The sequence below is a fragment of the Desmodus rotundus genome, chromosome 2 (genome assembly GCF_022682495.2).
Source record: "Desmodus rotundus isolate HL8 chromosome 2, HLdesRot8A.1, whole genome shotgun sequence".
Lineage (NCBI taxonomy): Eukaryota > Metazoa > Chordata > Mammalia > Chiroptera > Phyllostomidae > Desmodus > Desmodus rotundus.
The window spans coordinates 203,354,382-203,370,572 of NC_071388.1; the positions used below are offsets into that span (position 1 = coordinate 203,354,382).

At 47.8% G+C, this 16,191-nt stretch overlaps 1 protein-coding gene across 3 annotated transcripts in view; it reads left to right on the plus strand.

Moving 5' to 3' along the window:
* The first annotated feature begins 769 nt into the window (after positions 1-769).
* The window catches only part of CAB39 (calcium binding protein 39), an 85,335-nt gene continuing 69,913 nt past the window's right edge, over positions 770-16,191 (plus strand). The window contains exon 1 of one of the 3 annotated variants that reach the window (XM_045197993.3): positions 770-946. The gene's annotated coding sequence lies outside the window, so the exon portion shown is untranslated. Of the gene's footprint in view, positions 947-14,626; positions 15,252-15,733; positions 16,073-16,191 lie in introns of those variants that run through there. The other 2 variants (XM_024564291.4, XM_045197994.3) reach the window with 2 other exon arrangements.

The window sequence follows — 16,191 nt, forward strand, 5'->3', positions numbered from 1 at the left end:
ACTCTGGAAGCTTCTGACACCCAGCTCTGCCTCTCTCTAGCCCTGCGGTCTGGCCACAGTACCGTGCTTCTCTGAGCTTCAGCGGCCCCGTCTGCAAAATTCATTCCTCATCATCACTTCTGAGATGCACTTTTTATTTTTTTCACGTTTAATATCTCTGAAATGAGGATCTCCCATTTGCAATCAATGGCAGGTTACAATGTAGTTAATAGAGTTTGGTTTTTTTTCTTAATGTTACAATATGTAACAATGAGTCTTACAATCAAGATGTCTTACATTTTATGAAAAATAATATTCCCCTTTTGTTTTAGGAGCAGCTGTTAACATAGGTAAAGCCTCTGGCACAGGACCCGAGCATGTAGAGTCTCCAAAAAATTTGCTATTTTAAACTTATTACTTCATGATATAAAAAAGCAGTCTTCAAAATCTTTGTGAATTGTTTGGTTTCTACCCTCAAACACTGTAGGATTGTCATTATGGGCTTCAGGAAGGGCCCTTGCAAAACTTGTTGGGTATAGTGTGCTTATTTTGATGGTGGGACCGGAATAAAGGCTAGATGAGGGGGTGCAGAGGGGTGGGGGTAAAGAGAGAACAGAGAGAAGAAAGATTGGAGGCACCATATTAATCGATGACCTCATTGGAACTGTACAGTCACAACTGAACTGTGAGAGGTGCTGGCTCCCAGCCGGGGAAGGCAGGGAGCCCAAATGACTCAGCGAGGAGCAAAGAGCATCCAGAGAACAAACAATCCGTAGGCCCAGAGAACCAGAGACCTGAAAGGGCTGAGAGGCCATGAACTTTGATTTTTGTAAAGTTTTGTAAAGTTGGATTGTGAAGTTGGAAGCTGAAAATATAAAACTTCTTCTTTTTTCATGGGAAAGATAGAAACCTTCGTTTGGTGCAAAGCTCCCCGTTGATTTTTAAAGAAATGAAGGAACACTCTTAGGTAAGTGGGAGTAGATTTGGGAAGAATGCTGAAATTTACCCCTGGTTTCTTTTCTTTTGTTATTGTTATTATTTAATTGATTTTAGAGACAGAGAGAGAGAAACACAATTTGTTGTTCCACCCATCCAGCATTCATTGGCTGGTTCTTGTACATGCCCTGATCAGGAATGGAACCCATACCCTTGGTACATTGCGATGACTCTCTACCCGACTGAGCTACCCGGCAAGGGCAAAATTGACCCCTGGTTTAGAATCCAGCTCCCTCCCCCCTTCCTGTCCACCTTTATCTCCCCCCAACCACTGCAAGGGATTTGTTCATTTTGAATTGTATCAGTTTTGTTAGAGCTGTCTTAGTGTGTGACTATCTAGCTATTTGTACAATACTTGAGTTTAACACCTGAAATTTTAGTTTGGTTTTTGAAATGCTTTTTATAAAAGGATTTCATTTCTCAATAGAGTGGGGTAATATTTAAAGTAAAATCAGGGTTTGATCTGGAAGAGTTCTGCAGGATATCAAATGTTTCCGGTTTGCAGGTCACAATGGTAAGAATCAGGGAAGGGCATTGAAAAATAAGCTTACAAGGAGACTTGGGTAAGTGGTGACTCAGGACATTCATTACTTTCAGAGAAGAGAATTATTAATGAATTGCTTCAGGGGTGGAATTGCCCATTGCTATATTACCTCTGTGGCAGAAGAGAGCAAATGTGGAAATGCTCAGTGTTGTATATCATTCTGTACGTGATGGGATACATGTGGCCCGTTATGCCAAGTGAAGGTATGAAGTTGTGTAGCAAACTTACATTCAAAAATGACAGGTCACACAAAAATGCAGAATTGAGGTGGCTTTTTGTTGTTGTTGTTAAGATAGCCTGGCAAATAGCAACATGTTTTTAAATATTTTCCATGATGTAATTTGTCCCTTGATTTAATCAAGATGACTTCTCCAGAGATAATTTTTGTTAAAGCAATTAGTGATGGAACTTACATTTCAAATGCTGAGATAGAAATTGGGCTGGTTGTAATGTAATTTTAAATAAAAACATCCCATAGTGTTAGGGTTAATTTGCTTGGTCATTTTAATCGGGAACAGGCGATGATTACTGGTGAATGGGCAGGATTTTGTTCTTAGAGGTGGCTCATCTACCCACAACCTACTCTGTGCTCCGGGGTGGTTGTAATGACTCTAAAATGCGCTTGGACCACTGAACACCTGTGATCAACTCAGATCTACAGACTAGGGGATGGACACTTGTAACAACGAACGTTACTTTGTTTGTATTTTATACATTTTAAAAGTAACTTTGATCTCTTTTCATTTGAAACTTTGTTTACAGCATAGTCAGTCCCTATTCCTGCACTGGTGGGGAAGTGGCTGGAAATCTCCTTGAATGGTTCTAGAGGTGGCTAGTAGCGCGAGCTGCGAATGTGGAATCAGTATGGCTGCAGGCACGGGGGTGTGCAGAATCTGCTCTGAGATCGTGACTATATGCGTGGGTCCTCAGCCTGAGAGGAAGGAGTCAAGTTCCAGTGGATGGATTTGACCTGGGTCATCTCCAGCACACTTTGTAAACCTCATATACTTTGCCTCAGACACTGTGGCAATATAAACAACATCTTCTCCATCGATCCTAAGATAGCCAGACACACTGAAGCTCCGCCTGGGGGGCCCTGCCTGCTGGAAAGTAGCAGCCAGGTGCCAAGCCATCACCTACAGCCTAGCTGCACCAGTCTGGGCATGTGCCATGGCACACTGTCACCCGGATCACACCTGGACTCACAAGAGCCCATCTTCTGTACCATCTAGGTCTGAATAGTCCTTTCTGGAAGCAGTGGGGGCAGCTTCCCAGGGCTCTCTTCCACTGCAGCAGGTGTTGAGAAGCCTGGATTCCAGCCAAGGCCACTGCTTGAGTGTGGTCCTGGTGCCTCATCCCATTGCCTGGATGGCCCTGACCCCTAAGTCCTTCTTCCAGAAGGTAAGCAAGTGCTTACCCTGCCAGAGGTCATGGGTCGCCCTTCAGTAAGAGGTCAGGTATGCCTGGATTGAAGCCTGTCCCTCCTGGCAGGCTCAACCCAGTTTGGGCGGTAAGGAATGAACTGGCCAGAAGATGCCAGATTGATAGAGCTCTGTGTCTACTTGTCTTCCTGACCAGTCCAGCAGGCATGCACTGTTCTGGGCGGGCCAGGGCTTTCTACGCAAGTGTTGCAGGCTGACTCCCTCTGCACACCTCCCTCACACTTATACACATTCGTGGTCACTCTCACACACATCCACTCACCTGTAGGCAACACACACACACACTCCCACCAGCCAAGGGGCTAACCACCCAAGAGAACCATGGCACATTCCTCAGCTTGGCCTATGTTCCCTTCTAGCTACCCCCTCCAAGCACCTAAGAATGACATCATTCTCCAGGAACCGAGATCATTCAACCCTCCCCGCTAATGGTAGGAGGATCTAACTACCTGTAGAACTGCAGGTAAATATGATCTTTTTCATGGCAGATTATAGGGTGTCGAAGAGCCTTCTGAACTCTGGCCCACACCCATATGGACAGAAGAGTGGCAGCACAGAGGAATCCCTGCTATTGTGGGGCCCCACTGCTGCCAGGAGCATACCCGCAAGCTCCTCCCCTGTAACCCCTGCTCTCTGTAACCCCTGCCAGAAGCCCCACTGCTCCTGGCCCCACCTAACTGCAAACCCTTGGTCTCAGACTTACTTGGATACTTGGACACAGAGCCTTACCTATTTCCCCCAACGAACACTCTCGAGATAGGTGTCCTCCACCAGATAATAGCATAGCATGAAGCATAGCAGGATGGGCATATTCATCTTTGGAAGCTCAGATCTTCCATCCAAGACCGTCTAGAGGAAACTTAGTATAGGGAGCCAGCAAATCGTTGACCACTCCCACTGGGACTGCTGTCATTGTAATAAAGGAGAACTGGGAGCTCCAGCTAAAATAGGACGTCCCAGAATCAGGACTGGGGCCACCAAGATGGGAGGCACCTGTCGGGAAGGGAAAGTAGGATCTAACCCTGCTGCATATTCATACAAACCCACAGGACAGTCGGGGTGACTTGCTGGCTGCCATCCAAGGGAGGTCCTCTCTGGAGCTATGACAGACAATTTTCACCAGATAATGAAGGAGATGGTTTTACTCAGGCTATTACAATAAGGAAAGAACTCATTAATGAGGAACATCTCAAAGAAAAGGAAGGAAGCCTGGGGTTTTTTAGAAGTGGGTAGATGAGGGAGTCATCTCGGAGTCTTACAGGCATTACAAGGAAAGATGGAGAGGAGACTTCCTGCAGAAACTAGGAGGAGAGTGTGTTCCTTTGTGGTTAGCTGGTCTGTCATTTCTGAGCACAGGAGGGTGGGGAGACTGCTTACCCCTCACTCTGAGGTTGCCCAGGGCTCCCATCAAGTCCAACCTCGTCAGTACCCCCGTTGTTTAAGATGCATGTTGTCGGTCACTGAACAACTCAGAGGTGAGCAGAAACCTCCCAGCAGGATGACGCAGGGCCCAAGAAACGGTCTCTCCAGGGTTCTGGCCGGCGTTGTTCCTATGAAACTATTGATCCATCTGTTGAGAGGTGGTGGCAAAGGTCAGTTGTTTAAGGGTCCTGGCGATGAGACGTCTTAAAAGATGGATGCCTAAAATAGGGAAGTAATAGTACAAAAGTTGTTATTAAAGTAAAGAGCCAGGAGTGGGACCTTGAAATTAACCAGCCCAGTGGACACCAGAGGCCAGCAGGAGAAACCGTGTTGCCCCACTGCATGAGTTCCTTGTTTCGTGTTTGTTTGTTAGTTTGTTTGCTGTGGTACTAAGTTTTTGAAGTTCAATATAATTTATATTTATAGAACCTCCTTGAGTTCCTTGAAGCAAAGACATCTATGTTCTTGGTGATGCTGTGCATTGTCTTGGCTACCTCTCGTCCTAGGGCATGCGTGACCCATCTTGTTGGACTTCCTTAGCGGTCCAGCAGCAGCTTTTCCAGGGAGAATTCCAACCCTGTGCATGGTCTGCTGTGGTGCTGGTTCCTTCAAGGTCAATGCCGAGTCACCAGGCTTCAGTTCACAGGGCTTCTTTGGATTCTGAGGGAAAGGCCACCTGCAAAGCAACCTCAAGCCTGATAGGGAGCTGAGCGGTCAAGTCTGAGTACTTGGTGATGCTGAATCAGGCAAGTGGCAGAAAACTCTGAGACATTAGCTTGAAGGATTGTAATTGGATTGAAGAAATCAGGAACACTTGAGATTTTGGTAAGGTTCGACCATTGGACAAGGCAACAGGTCCAGTCCAGTGTAAAGGTAGGTAACGAAACTGGTTTTCCCACCAGGGTGGCAGAAGGAAGTCGATGAAATCTCATCAGACCAGGCAGTTTGCACAGTCATCAGCTACCTGCAATTTACAACAAGGTGCAAGAAAACTCAAAGGTCATGAGCAGGGCAAGAGTCTGATAACCTGGAAGCATGTGCTGGTGCTGAAACACACAACTTCTCTTTTTCGTGGCCCTCCGTTTCCAAAGGTAATCTCAAAGAAAGGTTTTTCTTGATCTCAAATCAAGGCTGGTCTCATTAAATCTGGCCTGTTTGCATAGATGTAGCAAGACTCACTATTTACCACATGGGCCTTAACTCTGTTTTGCTGGAGCTTTAATAAGGAATCTCAGATTACACTTTTGAAAGCATCTTGAGACTAGAAAGCCAAGCCATCAAATTCACCTGCAGTAATTATAAATTTGAGCAAATTCCTCTTTCCTCAAGGTCTCCCAAATGCCCCAAGGCTAATAGACCTGGCAGGAAGTGACCTTAGACTCACCCGTAAGGCTGGGAACTTTGTAAGCCAGGGACCAGGCCAGTTCTCCCAATGGGGATGGTACCTGTTTCCCATTGGCTCCAGAAAGTCAACCTTAGTTCCTTAAAAGTATCAGGTCATTTCTGATTAAATGAACATCTCCCCAAATATGGTATTTCAGGCAAAGCCTTGAGGTTTGTAACCAGTGTTTCCAATTACATCCTATTAGCAAAGAAGACAGATTCTTATTGAACCTATGCAAGTAACTATATTGTCATGAAATTAAGAACACTCATAGCGTTTCTGAATTTTGGAGGGATCAAGGACGGAGAAGGGGATATTCACAAATGATGTATTTCTGGTTAGCAAAGTTTGTCTCTGGTCTACCAAATTGTTATGAGTTACGTATAGCTTAAGAGAAAAGAATGTGGTGTCTTATATAGTCAGGAAACAGAACATCAAAACATTAACAATATTCTGAACAAAACTCATCATCTCCCCTCACCTGTTCCTGACTCAGTCTACTGGTATGGTCTCAACATTGTTTAAATGAGGCCATCAGAAGCCTGAGCCCCAAAGTACCACACCCGCTCCTTCCTCCCAGCTCTGAGACAGCCTTTCTTCCTCAAAGACAAGCGCTCTCATCTGTAGCTGGTACTCCAGGCCATCACCGGAGTAAAACACAAAACCATCTGTAGATGACAACGCAACATGCCCGCGGGTGACCTATTACTGACAAGTCTCCAAAGTGCCAGATCTGCCGAGAATTCATATCGATAAAAGTACAGCTGGCAAGGAAACAGACTGGTTTATGTGGCGCATAAACCAAACCAATAAAGTCACTTCAGGAAACATTTTAGGCAACTATCTATTATCATAATGAGTAAGAGTGGGTTAAATCTAATTTATAAAAATGGAGGAACATAATCTTCACAGAGAAAAAAACTTCAGATGTAACAATCCTGACATAATATTCCATGAATATACTAAACATAGAGTTAGAATACACTAAAAAGATTAAGTAAAAAGACTACATAAATCTGGAATTGGTCCTAAATATTTGCATATTAATATAACTCAGTAGCTAAATGATATGAGTTTCCAGCTGAAATCAGCCACCCTAGTCCACGCTAGATTCAGATTTAAAAAGTTGTCTATGCTGTATACCTGAACTAGTATGAAATAATAGGGAATGTAAACTATACCTGAAAAAATAAATTTTTAATTTCTTTAAAAAAAAAAGGAGGGGTATAAAGTTTTTTTTAAGTTGTGACCAAGTTACCATTTTAAGAAATAGCTGAGCTCTGGCTGGGTAGCTCAGTTGGTTAGAGCATCGTTCTGATACGCCAAGGTTGCGGGTTCAATCCTCAGGTCAGGGCACATACAAGAAGCAACCAGCGAATGCATGAAGAAGTGGAACAACAGCCCTGGCTGGTGTGGCTCAGTGTATTGAGTACTGGCCTGCCAACCAAAAGGTCACCAGTTCAATTCCCAGTCAGGGCAAATGCCTGGGTTGCGGGCCAGGCTCCCAGTAGGGGGCATGCAGGAGGCAACCACACATTGATGTTTCTCTCCCTCTCTGTCTCCCTCCCTTCCCCTCTCTCTAAAAATAAATAAAAAAATAAATACAAATTTTAAAAAAAGAAGTGGAACAACAAATCAATGTTTCTCTCTCTCTCAAAATCAATCCATAAATTTAAAAAATGTTAAAGAAATAGCTGAAAAAACTCATAGACACAGACAACAGTATGATGATTACTGGAGGGAAAAAGGATGGGGGAGGTAGAAGAGAGTAAAAGAGAGTAAATGGTGATGGAAGGAGCCTTGACTTTGGGTGGTGAACACACAATAAACAGATGATGTGTCATAGAAAACTACATATAATTTTATTAACCAATGTCACCTCAGTAAATTCAATAATTTTTTTTAAAAAAAGAAATAGCGGAAATTCTGACTGACAACACCTCCTGTGATTGTCTACCCTCGGGTACAGCAGGACCAAGAAACACCAGGGCCAGGAACGGTGCTCACAAACCTGCAGGAATTTCCACACAGCATAGCTCCTGAAACTGACTTCAGTTGCGTTTTATCAGACCCAGTTAACCCGAGGACAGGACAGCTAAGCAGCATGTCCCCTGATTTAACAGCTCTTCCCTTGTGACTCGTCTGTAGTAATCACCAAATAAACCTGATTACTTGCTGGCATTTCTCTTTTCACAAGGTGAAAGAACAAATCCTTTGTGAAATCTCAAAGGCAGTCTAGGTGCAAAAGGTATCCTGTAGGATCACTTTGGGGAAGGCGAAATACCAAAAGTTGTCTGGAGATTTGAACACCTGAATAAGGTAGGATCATGAGGTCCTGAGAAATAATACTCCGTTAACTTACTTAAAGGGATAGATAATAATTTTTAAAATAAACAAAGGCAGTAACATGATTGTCAAGACTCTTAGCTCTTTCCTAAGTGAGAAAACTTGGTTCTCTTAGACAACCAAGGACATAAGAACATCAGCATAAACCAGAGAAGAATCTTTGTTATGTAGGCAACGCAGAAGGTAAAGAATAAGCTGTTACGGCCTTGTATGCATTGCCTAGTGCTGCTGTAACAAATCGCCACAAATGTAAGAGCTTAGAACAAATTTATCATCATCTGGGGTCAGAGATCAAAAATCCAAGATTAGACTCGCGGGGTCCCAGTCAAGGTGTCAGCAAAGAAGATTCCTCCTGGAGGCTTTGGGAGAGGGCCCCTGCCCTCCCATTCCAGCTTCTGCAGGCTCTTGTCACTCCTGGCTCCTGGCCCCTTCAAAGCCACCAGGGAGCACATTCTAATCTCTTTGTTTCGTTCTGAACCACCTGCCTCCTCCCTCTTCCAGGGCTCCTTGTGATTGATTACCTGGAACCCAGCAGATGGTCCAGGATAAACTCCCCCACCTCAGGCCCTAACTGAATCACATCTGTAAAGTTCCCCTGATCAAATAAAGTGGCAAATTCACAGGTTCCAGGGACTGGGCCTTGGCCATCTCTAGGGGACTACTATCTACCATGAGCTTTTATGAAGGGCAGACCAATACTTTTCCCGTTTTAACAGAGAGAAAAACAAATTATAGTTTTGCATCAGTATATTTTTGATACTAAAGCTTTTTTTGAAAATCATATAAATAAATCCATCAAACCTGAGCCAGCTTTGACCGGGACAAATAAAACTCCCTTTTCTAGAACTTATCATTTTTATCCTGAGAGTATGTGTGTTAAAGCTAGGGACAGTGGAATCAGGAAGGACTTAGGACAGAAGAAGCCACAGGAGGGAGCCAAGGCAGGGCTGCACCCACTGCCATCCCAGTGCCTCTTCACCCATCACTCCACTGGGCCGGCTCTCTCCTAGGTCCCCAAAATCCTCCTGTTGCCACATCCCGTCAATAACTTCCAGCCTCGTAGTACTTGATCCTCCTCCAGCACTAAACGACTCTTCCTCTGGACATGTGCCTGCGGGACATAACCTGTCCCAGTTTTCCTCTTATCTCCTGATGACTCCTGGATGGTGTCCGTCTCACTAACTGGCCCCACTATCCAAAAGCCATGTTTCCCTCCCCTATTCCTCCTTCTCCCCTACCATCTACATCCACCAAATCACCACATATTCCTTCTAAATATCTTTTTTTTTCTAACCAATTCACTCTTGCCCATGCGCACTGCCACAGTCTAGCTCAGGCCCCAGGATCTGGTGCCAGAATTGACAATGCCTCTTACTGACCTCCCTGCCTCTGACAGGCCTTCTCCTCACCCACCGTGCACACGGGATCAGAACGGCGTTTCTAAATCTAGAGAACACACATCTGAGCGTGGCACTCCGAGGCTTAAAGTTCCAGTGCCCCCTTCATCCAACCTACCTCCACTGCCTTCAGGTTGAAACTCAGGCTTCTTAACGAGGATGATACAGCCTTTCATTGCCGGACCTCTGCTTAGCTGTCCTACCTCATCTATGCCAACTCCCCTCCTCAACTCCATTTGTGGCAACATGGGTGGACCCCAAGGGCTTTCTGCTAAGTGAAATAAATGCGTTCCACAGAGAAAGGCAAATGCTGCATGCCCTTATTTACATGCAGAATGCAGAAGAGCTGAACTCAGAGAACTGGGGAGTAGGATAGTGGTTGCCAGGGGCTGCAGGTGGAAACAATGGGGAGATGTCTGGTCGCAGGGTACACACCCCCAGCTAGAGGATAAACGAGGTCTGGGGACTGAATGTACAGCCTGGTCACTACAATTAACACTGTATAATATACTGAAAATTATTAAGAGAGTAGGTTTTAAATGATATCACTGCACACACACACACAAAATTGTGATTAAGTCAGGAGATGAAGGTGTTGACTAACCTCACCGTGGCAATCATTTTGCAATATAATGTGTGTCTAATCATCATATTGTACACCTTAAACGTACACATGTTATATTTTAATAATATCTTGATAAAGCTGGGGGAGGGAGAGAGATAGCAATAAAAAATTCGCCTTGTCAAGCTCAAGGTCCACTTTCTATAGATTGAACTATTCATATGCACTTCCCCAAATTCACTGTGCTTTCTGGCTATGGGTTTTATCTGCATGATTTTCCTTGAGCATTTCCTCCCATCTCCAACTGACTAAACCTTACTCCTGCTTCGAGTCTCTCTCTGCCGTAATTGCCTGCAGCCTTGTGTGTGTCTCCTGAACTGCAAGCTCCTTGAGAGCAGGGACCACGTAGGGCTCCAGGTTCCACTACCAGGCCCAGTCCTCAGTAATCACAAGCTCCCGGTACTTGTTGAATAAACAAAGTTTCAGTGAGCTTTAGAGAAGTTTTGGTGGGTCTGGGGCTGTGGGAAGGGTGGGTAGATGGGAGGAGCAATTAAGCAGGGGAGTTATAAAGGTCAAGTTTCATAGGTAGAGTGGTGGTGCCTGAGAGACCAGGGTGGGGCTAAGCGACAGTGGCTGTTGATATGGATTGGAAGTGAAGGTCACTGAGAATGGGAGGGAACAAAGACCCAACATCTTAGATGAGTGGCCTTTATGTTGCCCAGGAGAAGTCAGGCAGGGAGTGGGGTGGGAAGGGAAGCTGTGAGTCAGGCTCCAAAGGCCATTCGCAGTGGGTGCAGTTAAGGTGGGGAGGTGCCTTCATCCCATGACCCAGCTGCAGTGGAGGACAGGAAGGGAAATTACAGTGATGGGAGACTGACACGAGACCGACAGTGACGTTGGAGAATCGTGGCTGTGCCTTCTGACCCTGAGATCTACGGACTCAGCCTGGAGAGGGAGGCGCCTCTGTGAAGGGGGTTTCAAGGTGAAAAGGTGGAGGAATTTCTCAGGAAGAGGTTGTGCCTATGAAGAAATATGTTAATAGAATTGTCTTCCCAGAAAGCCCCGTGAAGGATGGAGAAGGTGTACATTCCAGTGGTCAAATAACAGGGCTCCTTCTGCTCTGGCTTCAGAAGTTGTTCCTGCTCCAGAAATTTCTGCCCGTCTTGCTGGAATCCTGCTCTGACCCTTCCAGCAAAGGCATCAAAAACTTGCAGATGGGGTTATCCACCCCCGTGAGGTCTTTGATTCTGTGGGAAATTGGGTCTTGCCTCGTTTTTGTGGGGTGTCAGCACAATCAAAGGCCTCCCTTTGGGACTAAAATAAAAAGAACTCTCATCTTAAAAAAGGGTGGGGGGGAGGAGAGAAAGAAAGCTGCGGGGGTAAGTCCTCATTGAACAAAGTTTCAAAATTAGATAACACTGGCGTCCCGCTCACTCAGGAAGGCCTGGCACCCCCTTCCACAGCTGCGAGAGAAGCTCAGAGCAGCTTGGGAACCAGCCTGCTCAGGACTTGTCGGTCAGCTGACTTCTCTCTGGCCTTTCCAATAGCCCCTCATAGGCTTGACATAAATTGTGGGAAAGGACTTTACCTTTAACATGTTGCTATTTTACTTACATTCCAAATTTGTTTTTATTAGGTTTTTCCTATACATGCACTAGCAAGATTAGTCTAGTGTTTTGTTTTGGGTTTTTTTTTTGGGGGGGGGGGGTTACATTTGTTGAGGTTTTGGTATCAAGATTATAATAAGATTAAGAATAATTGCCACCCTCCCACCCTCTTCCCAGACCAATGGAGTCACTTATCTGCATTTCAACAATATCCCCCGGTAATTTAATGGACATTAGAGTTTGAGAAGCTGCCCCAGGCCTCGCCATTTACTGAAAACTACTCCTTCCCTAATCTCAGTGTGAGCAGCCTGGCTCTCCAGCCAGCTACTCCTTCCTTCCAGCTCACTCCCCGTACTGTGCTGGTCCCAACAGTCCTTTCACCCACCGTTCCATGGGTCCTCCAACTCCTCCAGGGTGTCTCCCCTCCCACGGCCCCCCTCTGCGCCCATTTCCTCACTGCCTCCCACCTGGCTTGGATTCAACAGTCGGCCATTATTATTATTACTTCCTTGTATACACCCTATCCTTCCTTTGCTCTTTCTCCATGGAGTTCCCTAACAAGAATAACCCTGGTTGGATCCAACTTCCCACCCCCTCAGCAACTTGCGGCCGGTGAAACACACAGAATAAACCCTGCTGACCAGTCCTGTTTTACTCCTTCTCTTCCCTCCCCACTCGTTACTAATGACCTTGCTCCCAGTTTTCCTGAGAAAACAGAAGCCCTTAGAAGGGAACAGCCACGTATTCTGGCATCTCGTCCACCAGCTCCCTGCCCTCTGTCTCTGTGAGTGAAGGTCACCGCACTGGTGTCAAGGCCAGACCGTCCACTGCGCACCCTCTTCTCGCTCACTCAAGGACAGCTCTCCAGAAAATGCTCCTCCCACACCTCCCATCATTTTTCCCTCACCACTGAATCATCCCCATCAGCACTTAAGCTGTCTGTAATAGCTCCCATCCTAAAAACAAAAACAAAACAAAAAAGAAATTAAAAAAAAATCTATTTGACCCCACATTCTCCTCCAGCTACCACCTCATTTCTCTGGTCCTCTTTAGAATAGCACTTTATGAACCAGTTCTCTGCACTCATGTTCTCTCTTTCTAGAGCCCCATGCTTTCTAGAGCTCAGTCCAGGTCTCATTCTTTCTAGAGACCGCTCCACCAAGGCTTTTCCATTCACCTCTGCTGAAATAGCTCCTACCGAGGCCACTAGTCACTTCTATGGTGCTGACACCAGTGACCAGTCACCAACATTAGCCTTACCTGAGCTATTAGCCAGAATCGGTGGCATTGATCCATCCCCTAGCCCTTGGTCTTCCAGCACACGAAGCTCTCCTGGGTCTTTTCCTGCCACCCTGGCCCTTGTCCACAGAAATCTTTTGCTGGATTCTTGTCATCTCCTTGACCTCTCAAGTGTTGGAGGCTTCTGGCTCATCCTTGGCTTTGCCCTTTATTAACACTCATTCCCTAAATGATCTCATTGAGTCTTGAGACTTTACTTACTCTGAGGACCCCCAAAATTCTCTCCTCAGCCCAGACCTGTCCTCAAACCCCAGACTTCTATATTCGTCTTCCTACTTGGGTGTCTAACACAGGCAATTCAAAGTTAATATGCCCCCCCATGCATTCCCGAGTTCCTCTCTTCACACCTGCTTCTGTTTAAGTCTTCCCCATTTCACCAAATTGTATTTTCTAGCTGCTTGAGGGGAAAAAAACAAAAAACAAAAAAACGTTAGAAATCATTGAAGTCCTGTCAGCTCTACCTTTTTTTTAATTTTTAAAAATTGATTTTAGAGAGAGAAAGGAAGGAGAGAAAGAGAGGAGGGAGGGAGGGAGAGAAGACATTAATTTGTTGTTCCACTTCTTTATGCATTCACTGGTTGACTATTCTATGTGCCCTGACCAGAGAGCGAACCTGCAACCTTGGTGTATAGGGACAATGCTCTAAGCAACTGAGCTACCTGGCCAGGGCTCAGCTCTACCTTTTAAATGCATCTAGAACCCAACCCCTTTACTACTCCCTGCTATCACCCTGGACTGAGGCTGTCTTCTGTTGACTGGATTATTTCAAAAGTTTTCTAACGGGTCTCCCAGCTGAAAGCCTCCTGCCTTCAGTCTGGTCTTCACAGCACAACCTGAGTGATCCTGTTAAAATGTCAGACCACATCCTTTCTCTGCTTGAAACCCTCCAAATAGCTTCCCACCTCATTCAGAGTAAAAACCAGAGGCCTCATTTCAGCCTACAGGGTCCCCATTCTCTGCTGGCCTCTGCCCTCTTCCCTCCCTCAGGGATCTGGCCTTGCTGGGGTCCATGGTGTCCTACCTCAGGGCCTTGGTCCCTGCTGTTCCCTCTGCCTTTCCATGCACACAGGTCACAGCATGCTCTTTCTTCATGTAGCTGCTGCCTGCACAGGAGAGCTGTAAATAACAATACCCTGCCCTCTCTGCCTTCCTTGGCCTGTGATGCTTTTCTCCGTAGCACTGAAAACCAGCCAATGTCACATATGTGCTGGTTTATGTGTTTATTGTTTGTCTCAGGAGCAGGGACAGTGACTGCGCCCTGTAGATGCTCAAAAATCCCTGTCCAATTACCAATAAAAAAACAAAGCAACAGAAAGAAACAAAAATATACGTGTAGGTATTTTTATGTTCCAGATTCTGCTGTCTGGATTTGCGATGCATTTTCTCATTCATCCTCATTAACCCACGGTCCTGTATTCGCGTGTGTGTGCAGGAACCCAGGCACAGGGGCAGGAGAGAGCCCAGGGAGACTAGATGGTGGAGCTGGGGTTTACATCCAGGATGTTGAATCTGGATCGTTCCATCGCTGTCATTCCATCGCGCTCTCTCTGAAGAAGCTACAATGGGAGTGATCTGCTCCTCACAAGGATGACAGAGTCAATCTACATGAAGTCTTAGCAGACATAAATCTTTGTTAAGAGCGGAGGAAGTGGTCCTGGACAGTGAGCGTGAGATTACCTCAGGAAGCGTGCTTAGACAGAAGAGAAGGGGCTGAGCACCACTATTTAAGTGGCGGATGAAAGAAGAGGAACTCTCTTCTCAGCTTCTGCTTTTCCTGCTTCCCCTCTCTCTTCGGCCTCAGCAGGGACTCCGGCGCCGAGTCCGCCCGGCCGCCAGGGGGCGCCCGAGGCGGAAGGGGGCGTTGCGGCGCCGCCCGACGTCCCTCCCTCGGCGTCTGCGCAGTGCGCACGTCAAAGCCGGGCTCGGGCCGGGAACGGGGAGCGGCGCGGCCTGGGAGACACCGAACCTCCGGGTGCCGGGTGCAGGCGAAGGCAAAGGCGGTGCCGGGGCCCGCAGCAGCAGCCGCTGCAGCCCGGACGATCGAGCGCAGCAGTGCGGCGGCCGCCGCGGGAGCCCCTGGGCCGTCGTCAGCCCGCGCAGCCGCCGCCAGGGTAGCTCGTTGCCGGGAGCAGGAGCAGGCAGAAGACAACGGAGGGGCCGAGCGCCCGAGCCGCGCCGCGGGGACCGAGCGAGCAGCCCGAGGCGGCGGAGGCGGCCGAGGACGGGGACGGCGACGACTCGGAGGCGGAGAGGAAGCCGCCCGGCCCAGCCCCGTGAGTGACCCCCCGGCCCTGCCCTGCTCGGGGCGCGGACGCTGGCCCGGCTTCCGCCTGCCCTGCCCCGGCCAGTCACCGTCCCCGGGGCTGCCTCCATTTTCTCGGGTGGCTGCGACGGGGCCGGGCCCCGGCCCGGCCCCCTCACGGAGCCTTCCCGCCTGGCCCTCGCCGGCGCCGCGCCCAGGGGCCTGCGACGGGGTCTGGGCTCCCCGGGCTCGCCTGCCACCCTTCCGTGGTTCCCTGGCCGGGCTGGTGGCGTTGGGGCGTCCCCGGCCGTAGTCCGGAGGGCAGGGAAGTGCGGCCCGGGCCAACTGTCATTTCCACCAAACACCGGCCCTCCGTAAACTTTCTGTGATCCGGGGGCAGGTAGCGTCTCCGCGATGCCTCTGTCGGGAAAATGCCTAACTGACTTCTGGTTAGGAATTGCGCGGCCGGAGCGTTCGCGACTTCTGTTGAACCGGCTTGAGCGCTGACTGCGTGCAGGCGCCTGGGCGTCCGCACCGGAGGGATTCAAAGGTGAACCCCGGCCCGCGGTCTCCTCCCGCGAGGAGCTTGCGCTCTGGTGTGGGTGATAAGACCAGTACACAGATAACACGATACCAGGAAGGAGGAGATAAAAGTCCCGTGAAAGAACTGCAAGGTGGTAGGGAGGAACCCAGGGAAGATCGGACCGATCGATCACTTCCGCCTAGCCGAAAATCTGGAAGGCTTCCTGGGCGAGGCGGTGCCTAGGAGGTCTGGAAGGCCTGAAAGGATTTGGGAGTGGAAGGTTGCAGAAGAGACAGTATGTGGAGGGACAGCAAAGCTAGAGGACAGAGGTAAAAAGGCATAGTCTAGAAATAGTGGGTAATTCATTTTGTTGCTTAGGACCACGGTGGGAAGTGGGGGTGGGATAATGAGGTATTTGGGGGCCAGATCCCTGAATACTGGAGAAGAG